The sequence below is a fragment of the Coloeus monedula genome, assembly GCF_965178545.1.
Source record: "Coloeus monedula genome assembly, chromosome: Z".
In the NCBI taxonomy this organism is placed as follows: domain Eukaryota; kingdom Metazoa; phylum Chordata; class Aves; order Passeriformes; family Corvidae; genus Coloeus; species Coloeus monedula.
Genome location: NC_138822.1, coordinates 27,511,091 through 27,524,154, shown reverse-complemented (window position 1 = coordinate 27,524,154; position 13,064 = coordinate 27,511,091). Strand labels below are relative to the sequence as shown.

Below are 13,064 nucleotides of genomic sequence, written 5' to 3'. Positions count from 1 at the left end.
GATGTTTAAGGACAGCAAACCAGCTGGGCTATTCATCGTGTGATCCTCCTTGTTCACAGCTACTGGATTATGGAAAACTAACATTCCTGTATTTTTTTGCTTTACTGAAGCCTTTTTCTGGTCTTAAAATCAAGAGTCAGACACGGTTAGAAGGGAAAAAGGGATTTTACCTTGGTATTTATTTTAAGGATCCTTAGGTGCACTATGTCCAGGTTGAATGCACCACAATGCCCACCACCAATCCCCCCAAAAGATCTGGTGTAACATTATAGGTCTTACTAATTAGCAGATCTATCAAAAATTCCCCAATCAGAGGCTCGAATGAGTCCCCCCTCCCCAAGGAACCTTCCCCTGGATGGTACTATCTCAGTTTACAAAATGTGTTCTGGAGAGGACCTTGGGGTATGGGGCACACTGATCCCCAACTACGAAGTTTCTAACATGTTTAGTCTCTCAGCTTGACAAACAAGTCCAAGAATGTAGGGAAAGAGCACTGAGAATACAGAAGTTGTAAAAAATGTATAACAGGGGTATAAAAGAAAAGACAAAAATCATCATGGCATCACTACCATACACCATTAAAACACTCACACTGAAGCACAGATTCCTAAACAGATTCTTCAATCACAGACTACTGGCAAAATTGAGAAGTATAGCAAAATCTGAACCCAGAAAAGTTTTAACGTAGAACTGGTATGAGATGTGGTGGGTTTGAGACACAAACATATTTTCTTCTCTAATGATGATGCAAGATGAAAATACAGTGTGAGAGCTATTCTGGGGAAAAAAAGTATTTCTCAAAAAAACATGGGAGAAGGAAAAAACAGAAATGGCATCATGTTTTAAAAGAAGCTAGATGGAGAAGTGATAACAAATATGATACGCTAACTTCATACAGAACAAAACCTTCAGGAATTGCTTTACTCTTACTGTGAAGAGATGTCTTCTGCTTCTGGTAGATACCCGTGAGGTTTATCTCTTTTTCCACATGTGAACAAAGTTTGCATAATTTGACATGCCAGTGAAGTTTCAAACAGAATTCTAGCACGTTTCGTAAAAGCAGTAAAATACTAGTACCATGTGTAAAATACTAGTACCATGAGTTTAAGCTATTTTTTTTTTATTTTGAAATCTAAGACAGATATAGACATATAGAGGTAGATATAGAAAAAAAAAAACCTACTGGACATGTAAATTAGTCAAAAAATATTTAAGCTTAGGAGTCAAATATGTTTGACAGTCAATTCCAAGAAAGTAGGCCTTACTTTCTTTAAAGTGTTACGCTCAAAACAATCAACTAAACATTCACAGGAAGTACACATTGAATGTACATTTAATAATATAGTGTGAATGAGCAACCAGATCTCAAACTGTTCTAAATTTAAGCAGAGTTACTGAAGACAATTTACAACTTCTCTCAGCCACCAACACAGTGGTGCAGTCATATTCCAAACAAATCTGTGTTAAATTTTATCAGCCTAACAGTAAGAAACTTCAATGGTAGTCACATAATCCTTCAATAATGTAACACTCCCCTCAGGAAATAAAGCCAATATTCCAGTTAGTCATGTTCCTGGATTCCAGCAGCATTCTTTTCCTGAAGAAAATAGTTTCAACAGCCAATCTACATTTAATTTAAGGATTGCAATCTATCTGTGACATATGAAAGTGGCCACGCCAGGTCAGACCAAAGGTCCTGTGTGTGACACTGACTGAAACGAAATGAGCAAGCAAGAAAAGAGCATGTACAACACAACACTTTCACAAGATGCTCTCCTACACTTACAACAACTGGTGCCTTCTGCTACATATTGCCATCATTATATCCAAGGTTGTGACTGGTAATCTTATAATAATGATGGATCTACACACATCAGCTGGAACTTGTGGTTTCACAGTACCAGTGACAAGGCAGGCAACTAAAAAAACCACAAACCCAGAAAGCACACCTTGCCCCCAGCTAAACTCAGAACAGGAAAGCACAGCGCAGATCTGGCTTCTCTCACTCTTCATATGCTGTCTATGAACTTAGATTGCTCCTAAATCTGCATGGGCTCCAAATCACAGAGAATACAGAATGCCCTTTATTTTGCAAATACTTCCTACAAACATTAAAAAAAAGCACATCAAAATCAGAAAAGAAAGAGGATTTGGATTCAGAAGACAAATCCTCAAAATCAAGACTTCTGTACCAATCTAAAAGCATTTTTACAACACGTTATCAATTTGTTAGATAGTCTTTCTCAATTTTTCAATGTGAGGCTTACAGTAGCTACATTCCATTAAAATAATGAAATAAATCAATTCTTAGCTATCCATCCCCATCTTAAATAAAAATTTGACATTCACACAATTGACATTTCTGTTAGCATAGAATCTATTCCTGGAATGCACAAGACCATGAAACCCAAAACACAAGTTTTACCTACCATTTGTTTACACTAACCAAATAGTGAGATGATCATCTTTGTATGCATGGATACGGTGTATACAACAAACCAGCAAAATTAATCATTCCTCAAAGCTTTTGTCAACAATAAACACCTGAAGTGGTAACAAAAGCTAGTCTGATTATTTCAAAGCTGATTTGAAATGCTGGTCCACTCCAAGCAAAGCATGCAGCTGATTTTCAGGAAGGCTCTTCTGCAAAGCATAACTTAGCTCAGATACCTTAGAAGTTTTCCTCCAGAAATGTCCTTTAGTACAGTTTTCCTATGTCAGCAGCTACTTCCTCTGATATTCACTTTCTGAAATACACTTGTTTTTTTCTTTTCTGGGGACTCTGTGAAAGAAAAAAATAGCAAACTTGTTTTTACTATTTCAGCATTTTCAAACACATTGCAAAATTCAAACTTAGGTACATTGCCCCGCATTTTCAGATTATTACCAGAAGCCAGCCGCTTTTTTTTTTTAAAAAAAAGATAAAGTTTAACTGAAAGAAAAGAGCAGACTTCTCAAAGTATACACATAATTTTGAGTGAAGAAATAATTTTGCCTCTACACATGCAAGAGAAGATTTTTTTTATGTTCTTGGCATTTCTTATGACAAGAGTATTGTAGCTGAAAAATTAGACAATTTTATTTATTTATGAACCTTGCCCTTGGTAAAACAGAAACAGAAGTCCATTAACCAGGAAAATGAAGGCCTGGAAGGCCAAAGTTTGTTATATGAAAGATGAAGTTAGTAGTGCTGTTTTCATAAAGTTGAACACGACAAGTGGCAACATGAGAAAGGAATCACTCAAGACACATAAATTTCTTATATGGCTCTAACTACTCTAATATCTAGAAAAGTAAGAGGTCAGGAAGTTAGGATGACTAGCAGGACCAAAATTCCAAGTTGTAACTCTGGACTGCAATTTAGGTGAAGCAAACTGACACAGAAGGTTTTGACGGTTTATATTAAGAAAAAAAGTATATAAAATATAAAAAATGGTAAGGAACAAGCTTTGCATACAGCTTACAAATGCAAGGTATACTGTAAAATCTACATGTGGACCCATGATAAGCATTCACTCACAATCTCATGCTAGAATGTCCAACTTTAGATGAGACATTCCATAACAGTTTAGCATTGCCTTATAAGAAAAACACACAAAGCAAAACTGAAAGAAAGACACAGTGTGTAAGGCTGAAGAAAGCAAAACTATTTTCAAAATCTCCATTATTTAAAACAAAGCACTGATCACAGACATGTTTATAAAACCTTATGAAGGGATAGGCTTAGTTCACATTTAAGCAGGCATTATTTAGTATTCCTTTCTGGTTACTTAGTGACATTCAAGAAACAAAGAACTGCCTAATATAAATACAAAATTTCTATTCTCCATGACCAAAAATAGAAAAGATTGAGTGATGCTAACATTCAGTCACTGCAAAGGAACAGCAGCTATGCAAGCAGATACGAAAGGAGAAAAAAAAAAGCAGGAGATTATAAGCATTATAAAATTCATCAAATTTCTAAAAAACCAGATATAAAATCATTTGTTCCAAAGTTTCAAAGCCCTAGGGAAAGTCTTCACCAGCAAAAAGGAACAAGCAGGAGCAAACATTAGAGTCAATTTAGCTCCAGTCTTTCTAACACAAATACAAACCAGGTGGAAACACCAGACTGTCGCTGGACAGGAACACAAGTCCTAATCCACATTCAAATGGGACTCGTGAAAGTAGAACAAACACCACCATCAGCACCTGGGCACATTCAAGTTTCAAGCAGATGTTAAGAATTGTATGTGGTAAAATGAAGCCCTTAAAAAAATTCCATTTATCAAATGAAACAATAGATTGGAGCCACTTCAACACAAGAAAGTTCTATCTTCTGCTCCCTGCACACAGTGAACATAATTTTTTCTTTTTAAAGAATTACTCTGCCACTTATTTTATAGTGCAGAATTTTGTTTGTCAGTACAAAAATTAAATGCAAACCCAACTTTTCTTTAGAATTCCAGTTACCACTGACTTTGTATCTATGTGCAATTTTTCATCTGCACACAAGTCATTAGTAGAACTTAAAGCAGGTAATACAAGTCCAATGCTGGTCTAATTGATAGGCATAGACCAGCTAGTACAGGAAAGCGTAATAAAAGCTTTCCAGTGAACTGCACTGCCATCTGTCAGAGGGCAATAAAATCTCACAAAATTTCCACTGCCATTTCTGAGCTCAAACATAGCAGACTCTGATAGTTACAGACATCCTGCTACCTCAATGCAATCATCCCCTAGATAATGAAGATATAAGAGACAGATTTATAAGAAGATGAATTCAGAGCAGAAAACCTAGATGACCTGTTGTTTTCTGAAATTACTACCAAGACAGTTAAGGCCAATTTCCAATCAGATCCTCTTTAGATTTAGGATATACAAGGCATTTTCTAAAACGAAGCATCAGAGAAGCAATTAAAAATATCAAATTAATAGTAAAAATTCACCAGAGTCAGATGCTATTGAGCCAAAGCACTGAAGCGTCAGCTATCAAATTTCCAAATTAGTAATTCTGCAAAAACTTAGGCTTAAGGTGAGCTAAGCAAAGAGGAATCATGAGTGGAAAATAAATCAATTATTTTCAGAGCTGACAAGGCAATCAGAAGAAGCACAACACACTCTGACTTCAGTAGTGCATAGTGTGGTTAAAACCATACCTAAGAATCTGTAGATAGACTAGAATAATTCAAAAGAAAAAAAATCCAATGCAGCTTTTGCAGAGCAAAATCAAGTTTCAGAACTTGAAGAGTTCTGTGAAGGAATCAAGGATCCTGTGGAAAAAGGCGTTGAAAGTGGGAAGTTTCTGCTGATGTCTCTGATAGGAAGCTGCTAGAAAACTGAAGATCTTGCAGGGTAAGAATCAAGAGACAAAGACTGACAGAGGAGAGAGCTCAGAAGCCTCACCATAATCTGTGCCAGGACTGGGCTGCTCTTCAGAATGGTTACCTGCCTATGCATCATTACAGAAGCATCTGTGCTTTATACAAAACTACTATGATTAATCAAAACTGACAAATCGTTACAAAATTCGTAGAACTTCAGAACTCTAAGCAGCAAGAATAGAAAACAGCAGATGAAGTCACGTGTCAATAAATGCAACATTAATAGACTGGTAGGAGCTATTTAATACCATTACCAGAAAAAGTTGCAGTAGCCTCTGAACACACACCTTCAAAAACATTTGTTCAGCACTTTCAAGTGGTCAGGTTAGAAACCACCCAGAATATCAGACTATTTTTTAATGAGGGGAAGGGAAAATGTAATATGTTCTTATGCTGCTGATACATTAGTGGTATTCCTATATGTTCAAGTTCTTCTAGCTCATGAAAACCATAAAGCACCAAAAAAGGTATAGATAATATTGATCATAGTGTGGAGCAGCTTACACACAGAGAAAGTAAAGAGAATTTTTTAGCTCACAAAACAGGTAAGAATGACATGTCTAAGATCAAAGTACACCAAAAGAAAAAAATCATCGTGGCACAAAGTGATATGGTACGTCAGATGCCTGAAGTGTTTTCCAGAAGAACTTGAGAACATCAAATGAAATTTCTAAAAAGTTGTTCTTGTGTACCTCTTTGGCTAGTAAATAATTAAATGAGATAATTCAATGCCTAAAGACACTTCTGAGACCATGAAACAAAGAAGTACAGAATAATTATAAAAATTCATTTAAAAACCACAGATCTTAGAACAGCACGAATTCCATCTCAAGATGTGTCTAAACTGTAAAAGCAGAACAGATACTATTACTCTGCATTTGTGCCAACAACCCCCTCTTATCTGACAGTAGCAAGTACTGAGCTACATGGATTTCACTTGGTCATGTGCAAACATCCTCAAACAGTGCATTTTCATTCTCTTATCCCTGCAGCTGTAGGAAGACCATGCTTTTCCCTAGCAGCTCCTGCAGCTGTGATGTTATTAAAAAGACATACAAATAAGAAGCAGTGGGCTTCATCAAAGAATGCGATTTACACTTGTCAGCAGTCCAAAAAAAAAAAAGGCAGAAAGAAGCCCAAAAAACCAGCTCCCAGATTCTCTGCCTAGAATCACAAGTCACAATTCTGATTTTTTTCAATCTTTCATTTTAAATCATTTTCTAAACCACTGCTATCCTCTAAACACCCCCCAGCTGGTCTTCACCTCACTTAAGAAGTCAGAAGCTAAAATGGTGGGGTACTCTAGGACCAACCAACTCTGAGAAGAACAGAGATTAGTTCAAATTACTTTCGAGCTCCTTGCCCAAGTGCTCACCCTCTTCCAAATACATTATAATATATCCTTTTTTGTTCGTTATCCAAAAACTCACGTTCTCCACAGAACTTCATCTTCCTATTTCTTCCCCTACCACACATCCATTCTGTCCAGCCTACAGCAAGCCAGTGAGCTTTCATGCTCACTGCCCCCTACTTTGTTCCAGATGACATCTCCCATTTGCCAAAACTATTCTAAACAGTAATCTCATTCTCCACCACACCTCCAGCTACTTCCCACGGCCTGATAACTTTCTCAGCATGCTCTTTATTGTCTCAGGACTTCTGTGAAAGAATGAGCAAAGGGTAGAGCTGGTATCTGGTAGTGAACCATGCAGTAAGTGCTTTTTGGGTGCAGTTACTCAACTATGTTTGCTTCCACCTGGTAGAAGTTTCTACCTCACAGTCACAGCTAAATAGCAAGACTGAATCTCACCAGGCAGAAAAACAAGAAGATGAAAACAGATGCAAGTTAAGAAGAAAAGAGCTAGTCCAGGTAACACGAGACACATCCTGGCAGTAATGCTTCAAGACTCTTCTGGTGTCTTGGTAACTCTGAAAAAGTGACAAAATAAGCCACACACCCCACTTTTGCTTTCAAAGGGTAAACACACCTAGTTTCTCATTACCTTTCATGTGTTTGCAAGAAAAAAAAGCTTTCCTTCCTCTATTTTTCCAAGAATTACACTTTCCTTAAATTCAGTTCCAGGATGCAAGGAAAGGCATGGCCTCAATTGAGAGCCCCTGACCAACAAATTTTCACTGAACTCTCAACTCTGCAGTGTTGCAACATGTATCTCCACACTAAATCCTAGAAGAAAAATGGATTCAGCGGGATAAGGCTGCTAAAATTACTATCATGGGGCAGGTACTGTGCATCTCCAGCCTTGTTTACCAATTCTACCAGCTAAAGAAAAGGACTGTTCCAGAATTACAAAGAATTAGATAATGTTAAAATGTCCAAAAATTGGCCACAAAATGAAAACAGAATAAAAAATGCATCAGTGACTCAAGCTTGCTTAAAGTATATATTATATAGTGTAGTAAAGAAACTTCTGAGCAAAAAAGAGCAACTGAAGAAAACTAAACTATTGCATTTTCAAGAGATTTCTTGTCTTAGATGACTAGCGGTAGAAACAGCTTCCAGCAAAAGTCAGCACTGAAATTAAAAAGTACCTGTAGTAAACACCTTGCCTAAAGAGTTATTCTATGCACAGTTAACTTATCTCTTTGCTGATTTCTTTTAGATATTTAGATTTCAATTAGATACCAAGTCCTCTAGTCTGAAGGTAGGAACCAGTCTTCTTTACTTGAAAAAATACCCCAAACCTCTGAAAGTAGTGCTTCAAATCTTGATATCCATCTGTCTCAAGATAAATACATGCTAAGTCACAATGAACACACACAAAATCCACATGCAAACACTCACTCCCAAGGCTGCCTATGTAAGCATCTCTCCAGGGGAAACAGGATTGAAGAATACTCCTACTGAGGGTCTCTCATCATCACAAAGCTACACCTAAGACTCCTCCCTTAAGACTTCAGGTCCCAAAATTCATCTGGCTGCTGCCATTGCACATTTCAACTCAGAAATCCAGAATACTGCTAGAAGCTTCTGCCAGTAGCACTGTATTAACTCTCAAGATTTAAGGGCAGCCATAGAAAAAGATAAGTTCATAGCATGTGAAAAACCTGTAAAGGTCCAGAGGCATTTAATTTCTTCCTACGGCCCAATATCAGGCAGAATGTCTCACTTTAGACAGAACAATTAGATAACAAATCTGCCATTAGTCCGTAATATATGACAATACTGGTCTCCTCAGGAGAAGCATAATCTAGTTCCAACTATTTATTGCTCTTTGAAAAGAAATCCAAAGAGCAGTCAGGATGTTTCTTCTTCTTTCCTCCTTCATTATACTAATTACATCCTGGTTCATTAAGCCCTCTACTTAGTTAACTCACTGTTCATTCAGTCTTCTTGAGGTCACTTATTTCCTTGGCATCACTTGGTACCACATTTAATGCACTTTGATTACACACTATTTTGTACAGGAAATACTGGCGATGAGGACCACAGGTCCATGAGAGTCCTGTCTCCTCCCAGCTGCTGATATTCCAGGCTGTTACACAGCAGGAAATACAACATATTGTGTGGTTCAGTGAAAGGTGCTGCCTCAAGCCTTTGTTTGCTGTTCCTGAACTGTCTGCTCCTTCCCATGCTCCATATCTTAAAAGATACTGTGACAACTCTGTTAAATGGGATACAGTTACTCTCACCAAAAATGGAGATGACTGAACTATGCATTTGTACCTTCTTACATGCTTTAAGTGTGTAACAGATTTCAAATACATATATTCTACAAATATATACCAAAATACATAATGAAACCTACCCATTCTTTCCTTAGTTCCAGTCAGGTTTGTTTGGGTATCATCAGCCATCCTAGCTGTAAAGAACACTCATTCTGAAGGGTATTATTCTCATTTGAAAATGTATGAATGGATCAAGCTTTAATTAACGGATGCTATTATGAACAATTAAGCGTGGTAGAGGTTTAATCTTCCAGGTGTTTGGACATGTGGTCCTGAAGTGCATGTGCATGCTTGGACTCTTCACATGGAAACTGATTTGCATAAGTAAGATTCAGCCTGTCTGATCTTTATTGCAAGAGATTAATATTTTATACACAGTCTTTCCTTCTGCCTTTCAAAACTATTCTTTCCAGAAATCATACCAGGCAGACAATATTTCATTTAAAAGGACAGTATTCTTTATAACATAGCATCTTTCACAGATAGTCTTCAGAAACAAGTTAGAGATTATAATAATATTGTATTGTAGGCAAGGGTTATTTAGCTCTCTCAGAATTCTTGCCTTATTGTACTCTAAGACAGCTGAAGGGAATTTGACTGACTGCATCTTTAAACCTGAAATCCCAACTTAATCTGAGAAAAATTCGGTAGCCGGACACAAGCCATGATATTGTAATGGCCAAATGTTAACTACCATCTGCTTAATCAGAGCTTTGGAAATGGCAGCTTCCCCCTCAAAAGCACACTGACCACACCCAGGCTGCTAACCCCTACATTCCTCACTTGGGCTCCCCAAGCCTGGATGGGGTGACTTTGGTGATGAAACACTAGAGCACAAGAAATCACCGTGTCATGGCCCATCAGACTGATTTTTTGCACAGGGTATGCACTGCATGCTTCCTGGAAACATAAAGCCTTGGGACACAAGGCAGACAGGGGCAGGATACCTCTTGAAGACTGTTCTACAAATCTGCTGCAATGAGCTTCCATATCGTGGCTGAAGCAGAGCCTGGAGAAAACTCCCATCAGCTACGAGCAGGTTTCCTTTCAGAGGGTACCACCTGGCTCCAGAGAAGCAGAGCCAGAAAGCACGCAGCATGGAAAACTACAAGACCATGGAGGAGCACAAGAACTGACTCAACCTGAGAATTTGAGCTTGGTAAGAATGGCATATAACTACCTTCTTATACTAAAAAAAAAAAAAGGAATCATTTAGATAAATCAGATTATCTGGATGTCAATTAAATTAATTAAAACAGTGAGTTCAAATTTACTTAACACATCCACTGATGAGACATCTTCCACTCAAATTTCAACATTGACCTAATCCAGAAGGCAGAACTAGGTATTATATAGCTTTCCTCTATCTTTGTTACAGACCCTTTAGAACTGTTTGCTTTTTCAGATACACACATCAGCTGCCAACACTTTTTCCGTATTTGGCAAATCAGGCATTTCCTTTTATCTGGTGAACTTCAGTTTATCAACCATATCATGGAAATTTCAGAAAAGACACTCTCCTTGGGAAGAAATACAGCATCCACAGTCTTGAAATACAACAAATATACCAAAAAAAAAAAAGGATGTGTTTTTCTGATTCATGTTTTCTATTTTTTAATCAGTAAAAAGCTGATGCAAAGTTGTATGATTTTCCTCAACACTGCAATTCTCACATTTTGCTGATTGCCTACTTGTTTCAAAAATACCATTTTTACAATGCTTAAACTGTCAAATTTTTTTAACTTAACCACTTTGCTTGACTGTACCCCCTTATCTGTACTTCCTGAAACTTAGTTAGAATACAAATGCTATGGGTTATTGTTCTACACATATGAACATTTCAAAGCAGAAGCCACAACTAGGAAGTCAGATGCTATCTTAAAGACACATGAAACATAGGAAGCTTTAACATAACTCTAAAAAGCTGTACTTGAGCAGACACCATAGCAATACACCACAGTGATCATATTTTAACACATTTATACAATTTAACAGTAGATAGAACAAACTTTATGTATTCAAAAATCAAAATTTATCCTATGATGCTACTCCTACTTGTTTATAGGTCTACCAAAGGTGAATTTTGTCATTTACTAGTGCAGCAGCTAACAACCTCCACCAGCTGAGCCATTATTAATAGGTTGTCTGAGTGCTAGAGCACCAAGCAGTCAATAAAATAATTCCTGTCTTACTAACTAACCATTAAATCTACGTCCTTTCCAACTCTCTTAAGAAAGAAAACAACTTATAACTGCCGCTCTCAATTCAAACAGCACACATTACAAATGTGATGACAAACCATGTAAGATACAATATGCTGTCAATGTATGGAATAAGATTTTCCAAATTTTCTAAAGCAAAACGTTAGGCATAAACAGAACTGGCAAAAAGCAGCAAAGCTGACAAACCAAGCACAAAATTAAGAGATGCACAAAATGAGGATGAAAACCCAAATTCCACCCTCTTCGGAATATGCACTCTGTGATTGTGCAATTACTTTCATAGCCTTTTCTCCAAAAATGCCCAACTCATTTATTAGAGATGATGGAGTGCTCTGAGTATGACTCAGCATTTTGTCAGAGGGGCTCATCTTCACGAGTCTGATCACACTCACTGCTATAATTGTATGTCTCCTGTTTACTAAACAGGCAATTTCAGCGAACAAACAGCTCATGATTAACGCACTTTAACACTGCTCTGGATTTAACTTCTGCTTCTGGCAAAGAGTGCTTACATAATATGCAACAATTCACAAACTTTTCACAGGTTGCCACTACTTACAAGAAAACTGATTTTTCATTAGGTCTTAATTATGGTAATTTAGTTTTACACTTAAGCTTAATTTCTTAATGTTTCAGCTCCTCGTACTGAAATAAGTCGCTTACAGAATAATGGTATGAAAAAAAAGGTTGTGAGACTCAAGATCAAGTAATGACAATTGCAAGACAGCTGTCTTCAGACCAAGATTTGAATGCCATATAGAAAAATGCCAAATACAAGAAAAAACATTTAGTACTTACTCACTAATTATTTTCTTACTAGCTCTTACTAAGAGAGGGTTGCAAGTGGACAACAGTATCGTGCAGGCAATACTGTACAGCATACCTAAAAGACAGATTAACAGTGTACACATGATTTTTGTATTTCCCCCTCAAAAACTGACAGTTCGTTTCATGTGATTGTCTTAACAGAAAGCTACACCACAGAAAGCTCTCACAGTATACAATTAGTGCTGTTACTCCACATTCACCCAGTCAACAACCAAAAGGAATGATTTTGTCCATGCAGTAACTGTCCCCTCAATAGAAAACAAAAGCAGCCATTTCAGAAAGTCTAACAAAATACCCTCGTTGCTCAAGGTGCAAGCAGACAACACAAACAAGATTCTAAAGAGCCAACTAGTACTCTCCAAAGATCAGTAATTCTGTGAAACCCATACATGGGGACAGAAATCAGCCACTGAACTGCAGTAAAGTTATGAGTATAGAGAGTTGTCTCTGCAGACTGTTATGACACACATCTGAGTACTGTAAGCAGGTTAATAGGAAACCCAGATATGAAGAAGAAAGTCTGAAATTGCATGTGGTTAAAGCACCTGGCATTTTCAAGTGTAGAAGGCACCAATGCAAGGGAAGCTGGTTACTACAGAACAAACAGCAATCTGAAATAAAAGTAGGATGATGTCATGAAGTACAGTTCACTCACTCAGACTAAAAACAGCATTAAGCCCTAACTTACTGGGAATTTATTTTTATTATCATCAGGGAAACACACAGGAATTAAAAAATTCCCTACTATTTACTTTTTTTATTATTATTATTAAACTCATTACACTCAAAACCAAACTGAACTCTGCATTTAAACTTGCAGGACAAAATAGAAAAGAATGTAATGGTCACAAATATCATTTCATGCTACAAGTTGACAGCAATCAAAGACTTCCATCCAAGGAAGCTGTCCTACAAGAGAAAAAAAATAATAATCCCAAACACAAAAATAAAAGCCATTTTAGAA

The 13,064-nt window shown here is 37.1% G+C and overlaps 1 protein-coding gene across 2 annotated transcripts in view; it reads right to left on the bottom strand.

Annotated features, from left to right (window-relative positions):
* FER (FER tyrosine kinase) overlaps positions 1-12,756 on the bottom strand; it is a 159,827-nt gene extending 147,071 nt beyond the window's left edge. For both annotated transcript variants that reach the window (XM_082301263.1, XM_082301262.1), the window contains exons 1-3: positions 12,646-12,756; positions 12,071-12,155; positions 2,671-2,782 (exon numbers count right to left, since the gene is read on the bottom strand). The gene's annotated coding sequence lies outside the window, so the exon portion shown is untranslated. The remainder of the gene's footprint in view (positions 1-2,670; positions 2,783-12,070; positions 12,156-12,645) is intronic.
* Positions 12,757-13,064: the final 308 nt, after the last annotated feature.